This window comes from Lepidochelys olivacea (genome assembly GCF_965140295.1).
Source record: "Lepidochelys olivacea isolate rLepOli2 genome assembly, chromosome: 9".
In the NCBI taxonomy this organism is placed as follows: Eukaryota; Metazoa; Chordata; order Testudines; family Cheloniidae; genus Lepidochelys; species Lepidochelys olivacea.
The window spans coordinates 8,615,849-8,629,082 of record NC_140419.1 but is presented as its reverse complement, the minus strand read 5'-3'; the positions used below and the strand labels follow the sequence as shown (position 1 = coordinate 8,629,082).

Here is a 13,234-nt window from a genome sequence, read left to right as displayed (position 1 = left end):
AGAATTGGGGCATCACCCAGCTCCCTCCTGGTGGGGCACTGCTGCCTGCATCCTCCAGCACTGCCTTAAAGGGACTCTTGCACTGGGGATGCAGCCACGGAGTTCACGCTTCCAGAAGGCACAGGAACAAGTCGTACCCTCCGCCCCCCCCCCCCAAGAAGTTACAAGCACCCTACACGCCAAAAACTCTGAGCCCCCAGCCCTTCTGTTCTGGAGAGTCCCAAGACTGGAACAGCAGAGTGTGCTGTGGGTCAGAAATAAAGTATAACATTATCGGGGGTCACCAGACAGCGCTATTGCCAATGACCTAGCTTGTATTTGTCTGAACGTATAGCAGCTAGCTCTGAGAAATGCTGGTTGTCGGGTGTGGTGCAGTTCTTTTTAAGATGTTGAGCATCTGATCAGCAAAATCTTTTCTCCCTGCCTGAGTCTCTCTGACTAAGAATCAGTCACAGGGGCAGCTGCTGTGTACAGCACCCGCCCACACAAGTGAAGGAAGCATGACGCAGGGCCCGAACTCTTCCTGGTGTCTCGGGAAGGACGGCTGGCCAGGATGATGGAATGTGGTGGAATCCAGGTGCCCGCGATGAACTGGGACGACACGGACCTTGGTGAGGAACAGAAGACGTTCAAGCAGCGCCTGGAGCTCGTCTTCAGCAGGTCCCTGAAATCCACACGCAAGGAGGCAAAATGCTGTTATCTGCCCATCTGCTCTGGAGAGGACGATGAGAGACACAGCTAATACTGTGAGAGATCTGCTAGCTAAAGGACACATTACAAAGGCTTGGGGGCTGAGCTCATGCCACGATTGGCACACAATGAGAATGCAACCTGCGAGCCCCACCACAGACCAGCTTTCAATTGGAGAATAAGTTAGTGTAGCATCCAGGTGTCACAGCCCCTTGCCCCTGTCCCCAAGCCCGGTCTGGCTATGGAGCGGAGGCACCATGCTGGCTTCCTGTACGGACCCCCCGCCCCCTGGTTTGAACGCACAAGGAGGAGGCAAGGTGGTCATGCCATGGCAACACTGGGGCGTAGCTACATCCTAAACAGCTCAGACCAATAAAGCCAGCTGTACGAGACCCAGCCACGAACCGCGTTGAACCGTTTGCCCGGATAAGAAAATACACGGCTGTGTGCCGGAGCTTAGAGCTGACTCCTGGGGACGAGGGGGTTAAAGTGGATTCTCCAGTGCATGCTCACAGAGCTGTGTGTGGAAAGCTCCAAGCTGGAATAGAGTGTGTGTGCGGGGGTGTCTGCAGGGTGAGACTGGGGGGCATTGGCAGAGCTGTGGGGGTGGGGTGGGTACAGGGCTGACATAGCAGGGAGAGGGGCAGGCCAGGGTTGAGGGGCATCAGCAGAGCAGGGAGAAGCTGGGGCCAGGCCTAAGATTAGCAAACCCGTGGGGGTGGGCGCAGCTGCAGGCTGTCTGGCCGCACCATTCCTGGTCCGTATCAGTTTCTCACTTCCGGAGCCCTTAGCTGGCACGTCTGGGCAGCCAAAGGGTTTGGTGCTGCAGCGTCTCCCCGTGGTATGTGCCAGGGAGGCAGCTGCGACTGGGGGAGTTTCGGTCTCTCCCAAGCAGCAGCTGTGCCGGATCCCGTGGTGGTGCGGGGAGGCGGGGTACATCTGTGGCCACATTCAGCGCTGGCCTGGCGGGACAGTATCGGTTCATCGCTGTCACCACGGCTCTGCTTTAAATCAACGTTTCCAAAACAGCGGCAGGTCTAATGGGAACAGCGTCAAGAGCAGGGCACCGCTCCCGCTAGGGCACCGTGAGCTCCCAGCCCCATCTGTGGGCTGGGCCAGGGCAGCCCAGAAACGTTTTTCCAGCCATAGGTCCCAAAGCCCCCCTGGAACTCCACCCGGCCGGGGTGCATCTCTTCCCGTGGCTGTTCCAGGGATCTCCTCTACAGCTCCCAGTTGCAGTGGGGTGGTCACCGGGTGGCAGCCAGAGATGACGGGTGTCTGTCTGATTGGGTGGCACCCAACAGGGCTGTGTGTGAGCCCGCGGGACTCCTCAGCTCTCCATGGGTGGGGAGGGCAGGAGATGCCCAGTCGCCAGGAGCGTCGGGACGCGGCCCCGGGAGATGGGTGCCATTGCAGGGGGTGGCTGCCCCTCTGGCGAAGGCCACGGGAACAAGGCTCCGCTCCCTCCCCCAAGCCGGGCAGACGGTAGGGAGACAAGGCGGTGGGGGGGGCCACATCCCCCTGGCTGCCCCGTATCAGCCAGAGGAAGGGGAGGCTGCGGCTCCCTGGGCTTTCAAGCCAGCGTGTCTACGCGCTGCAGCAGCACAGTCCGTCAGGAAAAAATATGATGACAGCAGGAAGCCCCGTGAACTCTCCCTTTCTGGATGAGATCCCAGAAGTAAACAAAGTCATTTCATTTCAGCGTGCTGGCCAGCCCGCCGTTCGGCAGGAGAGTGTCGGAATCAATCAGCCCCTGACGCTGCCTGGCTCAGGGCGGGGCTGGGCCTCGGGGCTCCTGGCACTGCCATGGCCAGGCAGGGCTCCTGGCCTGGTGCCTCAGAAGCCAGGGACCCTGGCCCTGGTAGGCTGTTGCTGTGAGCCGGGGGTGCCCAGCCCCTACCGGCGCTCGCTACCGCGCTGGCTGCCAGGCCCGGTTTGTCTCCTCTCGCTCACCAACGCCTCAGCGTCAGAGGCTCTGCGGGGAGCCGCGAGAGGCAGGAACGCTGCCTGGGAGGGTTTGAAAGCGCTCGGGGCCACTGTGGTGCCTCCGGACTGCAGCGGTGAACACGGCCGAACGGCGGGCCAGCCCCCTGCACCCAGCCCTGCCTTACAACGGCTCCCCAGGCCCCTGCTCATCCCAGGCGCGGGTGGGGGCTAAGTGCCAGCAACCCAGCTCCTAAGGGGCAGAGATCCTGGACCTGGCTCTTGGGCTAAGCCCTGGGCTCAGGGCATTCACCCTGGGCGTAGCAATGAGCAGGACCTGGGGCCTGAGGACAGGGCAGAACTGCTGAAAGCCCCAGGGCAGCCTCCACATGCAGATCGTAGGGTGAGGCCTCGGGGCAGCCCAGGGGCACCGGGCGGCTGCAGTGAAGAGCCAGGCTCTGGCTGCTCGGTCCCAGGCACTAGCCCACGGCTTGGGATCTGGGAGCTCCCACAGGACTCGGGTCAGGGGGACTTTGAGGCCATTAGCTCCTCTCCCTGGCTGCTGCTGGGGACTCCAGCCACCGTGCAGCAGGAATGGTGATAGCTCCAGACTGCGCCTCTGCCATGGGGGCCTCCCCAGCCCCATGAGGCAGGGGAGCAGAGCCTGGGCCTCCTTCCCTGACTAACACCATGCCTGGAAGCAGCAGCCCTAGAGACACGGGCCAGTGGTGATGATTCGTGGGAGGGGAGCAAATGAAGCAGCTGCCTGGGAGATTGCAGCCCAGCTGCCAGCAGAAAGCTAGGGTCCACGGGTCAGTGGCACCTTCTGAGCTGTGGCATCAGGGCTCACGCCACTTGGCAGGGTCAGCTGTGGTGGCCAGGTCAGTGAGCGGGCAAGCGCTCTAACGAGGCACCTCCTTATCATCGGTCCAGCAGGAGCAGAGGGGAATGGAGCTGAACATAGAATCTACTGCCTATGGGCCAGCTAGCTCAGTAACGCCCCATCCCGCTGCCCCAGATCCAACGTCCAGCTAGCTCAGTAACGCCCCATCCCGCTGCCCCAGATCCAACGTCCAGCTAGCTCTGTAACGCCCCATCCCGCTGCCCCAGATCCAACGTCCAGCTAGCTCTGTAACGCCCCATCCCGCTGCCCCAGATCCAACGTCCAGCTAGCTCTGTAACGCCCCATCCCGCTGCCCCAGATCCTCCAGCCTCAGTCTCCCCATGTCCCTGCTGCCTGGCTCCCACCTGGGGCAGGCTGGTCTAATTTGTACTATCTCCTCCTGAACTTTAAATACCCCAACCCACAGCCCGTCCCTCCTTATTTCTCACACCTCCCTGGCTTGGATGGGGAGGCGCCGTACATGGTGTCAGCCGCGCGTCGGTAAGTGGGTGTGAGTGGGGTCACAAGTCCAAGGGCGGAAGCGTGGGACTCGAGCAGGGTGTCAGATATGGGGAGGGCGGGGGGCTGATTTATCTGATCGCAGCCATCACCCTCCCGTAGCCACCCCCCAGGCTTCAGAACAAACCAACCTCAAACTGCTTCCCCTAGCAGCAGGTTATTCCATAAGTGTCCATACAGGGCTTTCTTGCACCTCCCCGTGGTGTGCTGGCCACAGCTGGGGACACAGACCAGTCTAGACGGACCCTGGTCTACTCCACTCTGGCAATGTCTTGTTCTGACACGCCGTCCCCTACAGCCTCTCTGTGTCGCCAAAGCTGCTGAAACCAGGGGAAGCCGTGTTGGGGCAAGTCAAGGGAAGCCCAGCAGTCCTGGAGCAAGCCCTGACAACCATAAGAACATCAGAATGGCCATACTGGGTCAGACCAAAGATCCATCCAGCACAGTATCCTGTCTGCCGACAGTGGTTGATGCCACGTGCCCCAGAGGGAACGAACAGAAGAGGTAATGATCAAGTGATCCATCCCCTGTTGTCCATTCCCAGCTTCTGGCAAACAGAGGTTAGGGACACCATCCCTGTCCATCCTGGCTAATAGCCACTGATGGACCTAGCCACCATGAACTTACCTAGTTCTTTTTGAACCCAGTTAGTGTCTTGGGCTTCACAACATCCTCTGACAAGGAGTTCCACAGATTGCCTGTGCATTGTGTGAATAAATACTTCCATTTGTTTGTTTTAAACATGGGATTGGCTTAACATTGATCAATTGTGGGTTTGGGGGGGTTGTTTGATCTCTGGTTTCGGAGCCTTTTGGGGTCTCTTCTTCAGCCTCCTTTCCACAGCCCCGAGGGTGAGAAACTTCCTTCTGGTTTTAATGAGAGCCAAGAAAAGCACCAGCATCCTGAGCGCCCATAACATTCTCACTTGCACAGAGCAGCTGGGAGCACCGGTGCAGGCAAACTGGGGCAGCAACACCGGTGCACATGTCCCCAGGCTGTGGCTGCATGTCTCTGTCCTCCAGCCCCCTGTCACTGCTCTTTGATTAACCCTTTCCCAGCATGCTAACCGGGCCTTGCGGGAGGCTCCTGGGCCCGGGGGGGGGGGGGGGGGGCTGGAGGCAGAGAGGAGCGGCTGCTGCAGAGGGGGCATGCGCTCTCAGCTCTTTCACACTCGGTTTCCCCTTGAACTCTCCCATGAGTCAGTCTGGGCCCTTGATTTACTGCACGTGGTTCATCAGGTCGCTCCCTAGCTTCCTGCTTGGGGCTTCCCACCCTCTGATTTCCCATAAACGGGCCCTCGGAACAGGCCTTTCTCCGCCGTCCCCTCCAGGCCAGACGGATATCAGAGATCCCTGTAACGGCTCCGCTCCCTCATCCTCCTCCCCGCGGCAATGGAGGGGGCCCAAAGCGCTAGGGCCAGATCCTGCCCTGACCTGGCTGGGAGTCACAGGGAGCCATTCAGGGCAGGATCTGGCCCCTGCCGTTCTCTTAAAGGTGATAAACTGGCACCTCAGCTCCGGAGGAGAGGATGGGGGGGAAGGGAGAGACTGGATCTCGGGTCACAAAGGGTTAATGACACCTCTCTCTCTGCCTCCCTCCACCCGCCCCTTTGGGCTGGTTGTGAGTTTCCCTCTCTCCTCTTGGGGTGAGAGAGGAGCAGGGCAGGGGTCTGCCTACCAGGTCTGTCCCCATCTCTCCCCCACCAGCCCTGGCTGGAGCATGTGCCCCAGTGCGTTCCCGGGCCCCAGTGCACCCCAGCGCTGCAGCCCAGCCCCCTCCCTGGAGCATCCTCCCTCTGAGCTCGGCTGGCTCCCGGCTGTCAAAATACTGATTTCCTGCTCTCTGGCCCTGAGTGTTGGACAGGCAGCAAGCGGGCAGCTTCCTGCCTCCACCCGCCCGTGGCGCTCCGGGGATCCGGGGCCAGCGCGGGCCCAGCTGCAGGCCGACTCCAGCGCCCTGTGCAAGCAACCACCCAGGGCAGCCAGCAGGGCTCCAGCACCGACCCTGCGGCAGCCATGCCCGCCCCCTCGCCTCCGGATTAGAGAGTGCGCTCCCTGGGGGAAGGTCTCTGAAGCATCCGGGATGTGGGATGGAGCGAGTCCCCTGCCCCAAACCCATCCTGGTGTGTGGCACAGCCCCACTCCTGCCACAAGGCCCCCCCGCCTGCACACACCCAGAGCCTGCCCCCTCCCACTGGCTGAGACCAGCCCAGCCTCTGCCCCTGTCCCAGGTGGCTCGGCCCCAGGGAGATGGGCAGCAGAGACCGCCCGGAGCCAGAGCCTCACTGGGGACCGGGGCAGACTCCTGGGATGCGACCCCGAGAGCTCACCCAGCTTGGCCGTGCCCACCAGCCCTGCAGCCAGGGGCACGCAGCGGGGAGGGGATGAAGGGGCAGGAGTTTTGGGGGCGAGGCCTGGGGCAGAGTGGGGGTGGGGGGGTGCTGGTCCAAGCATGGGCCCGGCCCCATGGGCGCCATTATAAACCCAGTACTGGCCGGAAGAGAAGGGATAGGATACTGGCGGTCAGTTCTTTGCAGTGGGAGCCGGCTGAGAAAATGCAGCGTGTTTATATCCCTCCCCTCTGCAAACGGTGAAAATCAGAGGCCGATTGCTCCAGCTCCGGGTCTGCCGTGTCCCCCGCGCCCACCGTAGTCTGTGAACACCTCAGTCTTCAATGTACTGAACGGGCCCCTGCTCTGGGAGGTTGGGCTGGGCTGTGATCCCCCTCGGACAGATAGGAAACAGGGGCTAAGTCCCTCACCCATGGAAACGCAGGGCAGTTCTCATGAGCTCAGGCCAGTGCCCAAATCTGGAAGCCGCCCTTCCTCCCACTCCAGCCTGGGCTCAGGGAGCGGGGCAGAGGTCTGCGCTGAGCAGCCCTTCGTCACACAGCCAAGGCTCTGCAGCGGCCGTGAAGCAGTTAAACGGCTGCAGTTTGCATGCCCGGAGAATCCCTGAGTTGCCGGCACAGAATGGCCCTTTGGGTCCCCTCCGGCTCCCGTGGCAGATCTTTTGTGGTCTCTCTTGTTTCTGGAGTCGTGTGCCAATTCGGCGCCCGTCGGGCGAGTTCATTGACAAAGCGCGCCGGGAGCCGCGGCAGGGTGGGTATGCGTGTGAGAGAAAGAGGGAAAGGCGCAGGGCTCGGGGAGGTCAGGGCCGGGGCGGGGAAGGGATACTGGACAGGGAGGGGACAGCTGGGAAAGTCCTCATTTGTGTGAAAACACATATCTGTATAAAGGCAATCATGTCAGGTCAGGAGCTTCGCAAACAGGGAGAGGAAATTCAGGCCTTATCAGGCTGATGGCTTCAGATGTTTGCTCGTCTGCGGCCTCTGCCCTTTAAATTTCCTGGCATAAAAATATGATAACAACATTACCCTGGGCTTAAATACTTCCACAGAGGCACTGGCCTGAGTGCCCTCAGCCCTGTGCGATTTTTGCTGCTTCCTAAGCAATGAAAACGGACCTGAGAGGCCAAAGGCAGCCCCCGGTGAAAAGATGAGGGGGAAGGGGGAGAGACGGGGTGGATGTGGGGATCAGACTGATCAAGGATGCAGGGAGGGGAGTCGGGGCAGACAGGGGAGCAAAGGGTGCACAGACCAAGGGGCGGTGGGGGGACAGGCAGTGGAGGGAGGGGGGATGAGGTGGGGAGGCATATGGAGAGCGGTGTAGGGAGGACAGAGACTGAGGGGGTGGGGAGAGTCCCTCAGCCATCAGAAGTGGGGGGCTGGAGCTGGGTGCGTGGAGCAATCTGCACACGCAGGCGCTCCGAGCCCTGGCTCTCAGGAAGGAAGGCCCCCTAGGGCATGGGACCCCAGAAGGTCCCAGGGGTCCCAGCCCATAGGAACGTGTATCAGGATTGCCTGGACAACAGCCAACCCATCTCATCGCTAGCCCTGCCCTCCCCAGGGGTGGGAGCTGGGCGTGAGACCACATCAGCCCATCCCACACTGACTCCGTGAAGGGACAGACCCCATTTCCCCAGGCATGCCCAGGAGGGGGGTCCCTGAGCCAGGCTGGGGAGGGCAGGCCAGGGGTGGGGGCAGCTCTCCTGCTCCAGCCTCCGAGCATCTCCCTGCTTCACTTCCCGCAGCTCACCTGCCAGCAGCTCCTGCCTCCTCCCGCCACTGTTTGCTGCTAGTCATGCGGGGTTTGGGTTGGTTTCCTGGCAGCCCTGTCTGCGGGGGCCAGCTAGGCCGGACCCTCCTCCTGCCGTGTCCTTCACCCCCCCACTCAGCTCTCCGCTCCGCGAGCTGGACGGGGGAGCAGAGGAGCATCCCTTTTTCCCCGTCCCTCTTATCTGCTAAATAAACGCCAGCCAGCTTGGGTTTCACCAGAGAGCAACATTTCAGCCCCCGCAATGTAAATAAATGGGGCTCCCCCCCCCCCGAGCCTACCCGTTATCTCCGGAATCCGGAGCTTGCCCAGCAGAAAACATTTGTCATCGGAGGAATCGGCTTTGGACACAAACCAAGAGCAGGGGACAAGGGGGAGGTGGGTTTTAGCCCTCGAATCCCTCCAGTCTCCATCTCCCTGAGCCGACAAGCCAGCCCATGACCTCACTTGCTTTCTCCGTTTTGCCTGTTCCCCCAGCTACTGCGTAGGAAGCCCGCTAACTTCATTCGTGCCGGGCATGGATTCTCAGCAGTGCATAGAGGCCGGGCGAGCGGGGGGGCTCAGCAAAAGCAGGGGTGGACTCTGCCACTCCGCCCCACTCCCACCTCAGTCCACAACTCACTGATTTCAGGCAACCAGGGTCCAAAATACCGGCTGTGCCATTCACAAGGGGCACCGGCGTGTCCTTATGCCAACACCACAGTCATGGAACCAGGAGTGTCCGAGCCAGAATATTTGGTGCAAGGCAGGGGGATTGATGGTGCAGTGTTTCAGGGCCACCGTGGGATGACAGTGATTATTACAGCAAGTTCCCAGCTGGGATCGGGGCCTAGCCATGCTAGGCGCTGCACGTACGCAGAGTAAGAGAGAGCCCATGCCTTGAAGAGCCTGCAAAGGAAAGAGAGTGACTATCATTAGCTCATTTTACAGATGGGGAAACTGCAGCCCACAGAGACGTAGGCCCAGATCCTCCAAGAGATTTAGGTGCCTGACTCCCAGGACCCGGACGGAGGCTGGAACATATGGAGCCGCTTGTCAAACTGCCCCGGATCACATGGTGAGTTTGGGAATGGCAGAGGTAAAGGCCAAGGCCCAGATCCTCAAAGGGAAGTAGGGACCTAACTCCCATGGGAATCAGTGGGAGCTAGGAACTTTCGAGGATCTCTATTCTAGCGCCTTAAACATTGCAGCTGCTCCCAAAGCTGGAAGACCTGAGCCCCCTCCCCAGCTCAGCACCAGGAGAAGGGCCTGAGGATCCCATGAAGAAGAGAATCATACGGGGCTGAATAACTCAAACCCACCAGGGACAATCCTGCCTCTTGGACCTGGCACGGTTTCAGGCCACCCTTGGCCTGGCACAGCCCCCGAGCTGGGATTCCCAGAAAGTCTCTGGGAAGGTCCCTCTCCAACCCGCGGGAAGTAGCCCTTCCTCTGAGTTTGTTACCGTCCCTAATTTCAACAAGTGACCCTGTGGCCTTGGGACAGATGCGGGGGAATGGCGCGGCCAATCGGCTCTCGCAGCATCCTTCCACTCAGAAGCATCTCCGCCAACTCACCTTTTGCTAATGGACGGCACGGTCCACCCCAGCCCCAGCTGTCCCCAGAGCCCCTCTCCTGACCTTTTCACCCATCCCCTCTATACAGCGGGTCCTTCCTAGCCCCACAGGCCTGGCTTAATGACTCCCTGGCCCTCTCAGGCTGTAGGAGGAGCAGGGCAAAGGGATGTGATGCGGGAGGTTCCTCTGGACCTGGAAAAGGCCTGTCCCACTTCCCCCCAAGCCGCATGCTGCGGACACCCGCCAGTGTGTTACATCCAGAGACGCTGCCATCTCTGGCTTCCGTGTGTTGCCCCATCAGGTGCCCATCCCATCCCACGTGCTCATTTGCTGGCCTGGCTGGGGAGGCCTCGCCCAGAGGCAAGCCCGGCTCTGCCAGCCATGCACAGAGATTGCTCTATGCCGGCACTGCTCCTGCCCCATGCACCCGGCGCCCACACGCTCAGCAGGGACACCGGTCACACCAGCACAATTGCTGCCCTGGGCCCAGCGCCCTCCTTGGCCAAGCTACGTTCGGTGCCCCCGCTCCTGGGGCAGGGCAGTGCCGCCGTTCTGGGGTTCATTACACCGAGTGCTGCTCCCTGGGCCTCCGGCCCTGCTTCATGGGGCCACGTGCTCCAGCCTGTCGGTAATCACTGTCCCCGTCCCGGGAAGGGGTTACCCCAGGGGGTTGCAATGTGAGGGCCGACCCCAGGCAGCCTGCTGTGGTGTGAGACCATTAGCAAGCAGCCGTGTTCTGAGTGCCGGCCTGCCACCTCCCTCCAGCTGCCTTGCTTTCACCCCGGAGAGCAGGCTTCCCACTGGAAACACACACACAGGCTGGGAGCCGGCGAGCGAGAGAATCAGAGTCCAGCAGGATGAGCAGGAGGGAGCTCTTGGCTCCTGCCCCATTTGGAGCTCAGCTCCAAGTGGCCATACTAGAACCAAAGATGGCTCCGGGCTGGAGGAGTCATTGCAGGCCAGCTCCCGCTTTCCGGCTGTGTCCGAAGCTGGCAGGGCACCCATCCAGTGCTCTCCCATCACCTGCGGGAACCCTCTGCCACGGCCCCTGAGCTGTCAGCTGCAGGCAACTGGCCAAGAGACCGGTGCAAGGGCAGCTGGTGGGGGAAACCTTGCCTGTTACACAGAACCACAGTGCCTGGCATGAGCAGGTCATGAAGGCAGGGCCTGGTGAATGCAGGCGCCAGGATGATGCATGGACAGACACACTCAGGTTCCTTTTGCCCAGTGCATGACCAAGGCCAGGACTCCAGGCTCCCTTCGCACGGTGGGTCAGCTGGTTATCAAGCCGCCCTGTGCTCTGGCTGCATTTCCAAGCAGGTCAGTGCCCACGCTCTAAGTGCCCAGGGGCTGGGCCCAGGCTCCAGGCCCAGGCTCCTGCGCTGCTCAGAGGTCAGGGTGCTAATGATGTCCTACAAAATACATTTGCAAAGAGAGCATAAATTATTCAGCTGCTTGTCAGTGCAATTAAATTAACTCTTCATTGCGAGCCATGAATATTTCACTAGGGAAACCGGAGGAAGATCTCTGGGCCGACTGCATGGTGAGGACTGCTTGGAGGGGCGGGAAGCAGAGCTGGGGGAGAGCTAAGCCAGGGGTCTCCACCGTACACAGGGCCTGGCTGAGGGGTTACACTGAGCCATGTGCCAGGGTAGCCTTGCGCTGCATGTGCCCAGTGATACCAAGAGGCACAGAAGAGGGAAGCTGTGGTAATTCAACTCTGCCAACGAGCTGGCAGGGCTCTGAGTTTATACCACGGTCAGGCCATCCGAGCTCCTGCCACGGCAATCAGTTCTGAGCCACTTCTCCTGACCCAAGGTGCTCACCCTGGTGCTGCTCCCCAGGGCTGTGCAGTGGGGACAGCTCTCTGGTGACCCTGGGTGCTGGCCCTGGCTCCCATAGCCGGGGTGGTGGGGGCCGGCCATGCTGCAGCGGGGTGGCTGTGCTGCCTGGGGACCGATACATTTCGGCTCCTTATCAGTGCGGTTGAAGCAATGAATCTGTGGCGCCCCGTTTGCTGCCAGTGCCTGCCCAAGCCCAGCTGCGCCCAAAGCCCGTTCCAGGGCTCTCGGCCCAGCCGGCGGAGGTGGCAGTTGCCAACCCACAGAACTCAGGCAGAGGCCCTTTGAGCTGGGAGCAGCGTCCTTCCCCGGGAGCCGAACCCTCCTGACCCGTCCCGCTCCTTCCCGGCGCAGCGGCTGCAGCTGGCAGCGTGGGGCACAGGCGTGTGGTTCACCCTTGCAGCTGGGCTGCTGCCTCCGTGGCTGAAGAGGGGCCCACGCCCCTCAGCGCCGTAGCGGGGAGCAGAAACGCTGCCTCCATGGCTGAAGGGCCAGGTTTGTTCCACCAGCGAGCCCTGCCTGACGCTTGCCCCACGCGTCCTCCCCAGCTGGGCGCGTCGCCCAGCCAGTACTCCTGCCCCAGGGCCCACAGCACCTCCTGCTGAGAGGGGCTGGGGCTGCAGTGGCCCATAGCCCCCCCCCCACCCTCCCCACACCTGTTCCATTTCAGGCATCCTCTGCAGGGAAGAGCCAGGGCTGCTTCATACAGTTCCTTCCCGGGGCAGCAGCCGGCGGGCCCAGCATCGCTGGGGTCAGTTTGTGGAACAAAGTAGCCTAGGAGAGACCGGACCATGAGGGCAGGGCAGAGCCAGGGGCGCTGGGATGGAGACAAGCATGGGGTGGAGAGGTAAGGAGCAGACGGGCTCGCTCGTGTGATGGGGTGGGGGACACAGAGGAACCCAGCTAGAGAGCGAGAACTAGACCTGGGGACGTGGATATTGCTGGGAGATCTAGGGGAGGAGGAGATGGGGAGGGTCAGGATTATCTCCAGCCTGATACTCACCCCCCCCGATTGCACTCATACACTGCCACCCCCAGCTCCCATACAGTGTCTGTCCGTATGCCACCCCTGCCCCAACGCCCATCTCTATGCCACCCCCGCACACCCACCCCTGCCCCAACGCCCATCTCTATGCCACCCCCGCACACCCACCCCTGCCCCAATGCCCGTCCCAATGCCACCCCCGCACACCCACCCCTGCCCCAACGCCCGTCACTATGCCACCCCCGCACACCCACCCCTACCCCAACGCCCGTCCTAATGCCACCCCCGCACACCCACCCCTGCCCCAACGCCCGTCACTATGCCACCCCCGCACACCCACCCCTACCCCAACGCCCGTCCTAATGCCACCCCCGCACACCCACCCCTGCCCCAACGCCCGTCACTATGCCACCCCCGCACACCCACCCCTACCCCAACGCCCGTCCTAATGCCACCCCCGCGCACCCACCCCTGCCCCAACGCCCGTCTCTATGCCACCCCCGCACACCCACCCCTGCCCCAAGGCCCGTCCCAATGCCACCCCCGCACACCCACCCCTGCCCCAACGCCCGTCTCTATGCCACCCCCGCACACCCACCCCTGCCCCAAGGCCCGTCCCAATGCCACCCCTGCACACCCACCGCTGCCCCAACGCCCGTCCCAATGCCACCCCCGCACACCCACCCCTGCCCCAACGCCCGTCTCTATGCCACCCCCGCACAC

The 13,234-nt window shown here is 61.7% G+C and overlaps 1 long non-coding RNA gene across 1 annotated transcript in view; it reads right to left on the bottom strand.

The window, feature by feature from the left end:
- Positions 1 to 218: 218 nt before the first annotated feature.
- Positions 219 to 13,234, bottom strand: part of LOC311526764 — a 59,837-nt gene continuing 46,821 nt past the window's right edge. Inside the window, exons 2-3 of the long non-coding RNA XR_014713125.1 lie at positions 8,752 to 9,017; positions 219 to 664 (exon numbers count right to left, since the gene is read on the bottom strand). This is a non-coding gene — a long non-coding RNA (uncharacterized lncRNA). The remainder of the gene's footprint in view (positions 665 to 8,751; positions 9,018 to 13,234) is intronic.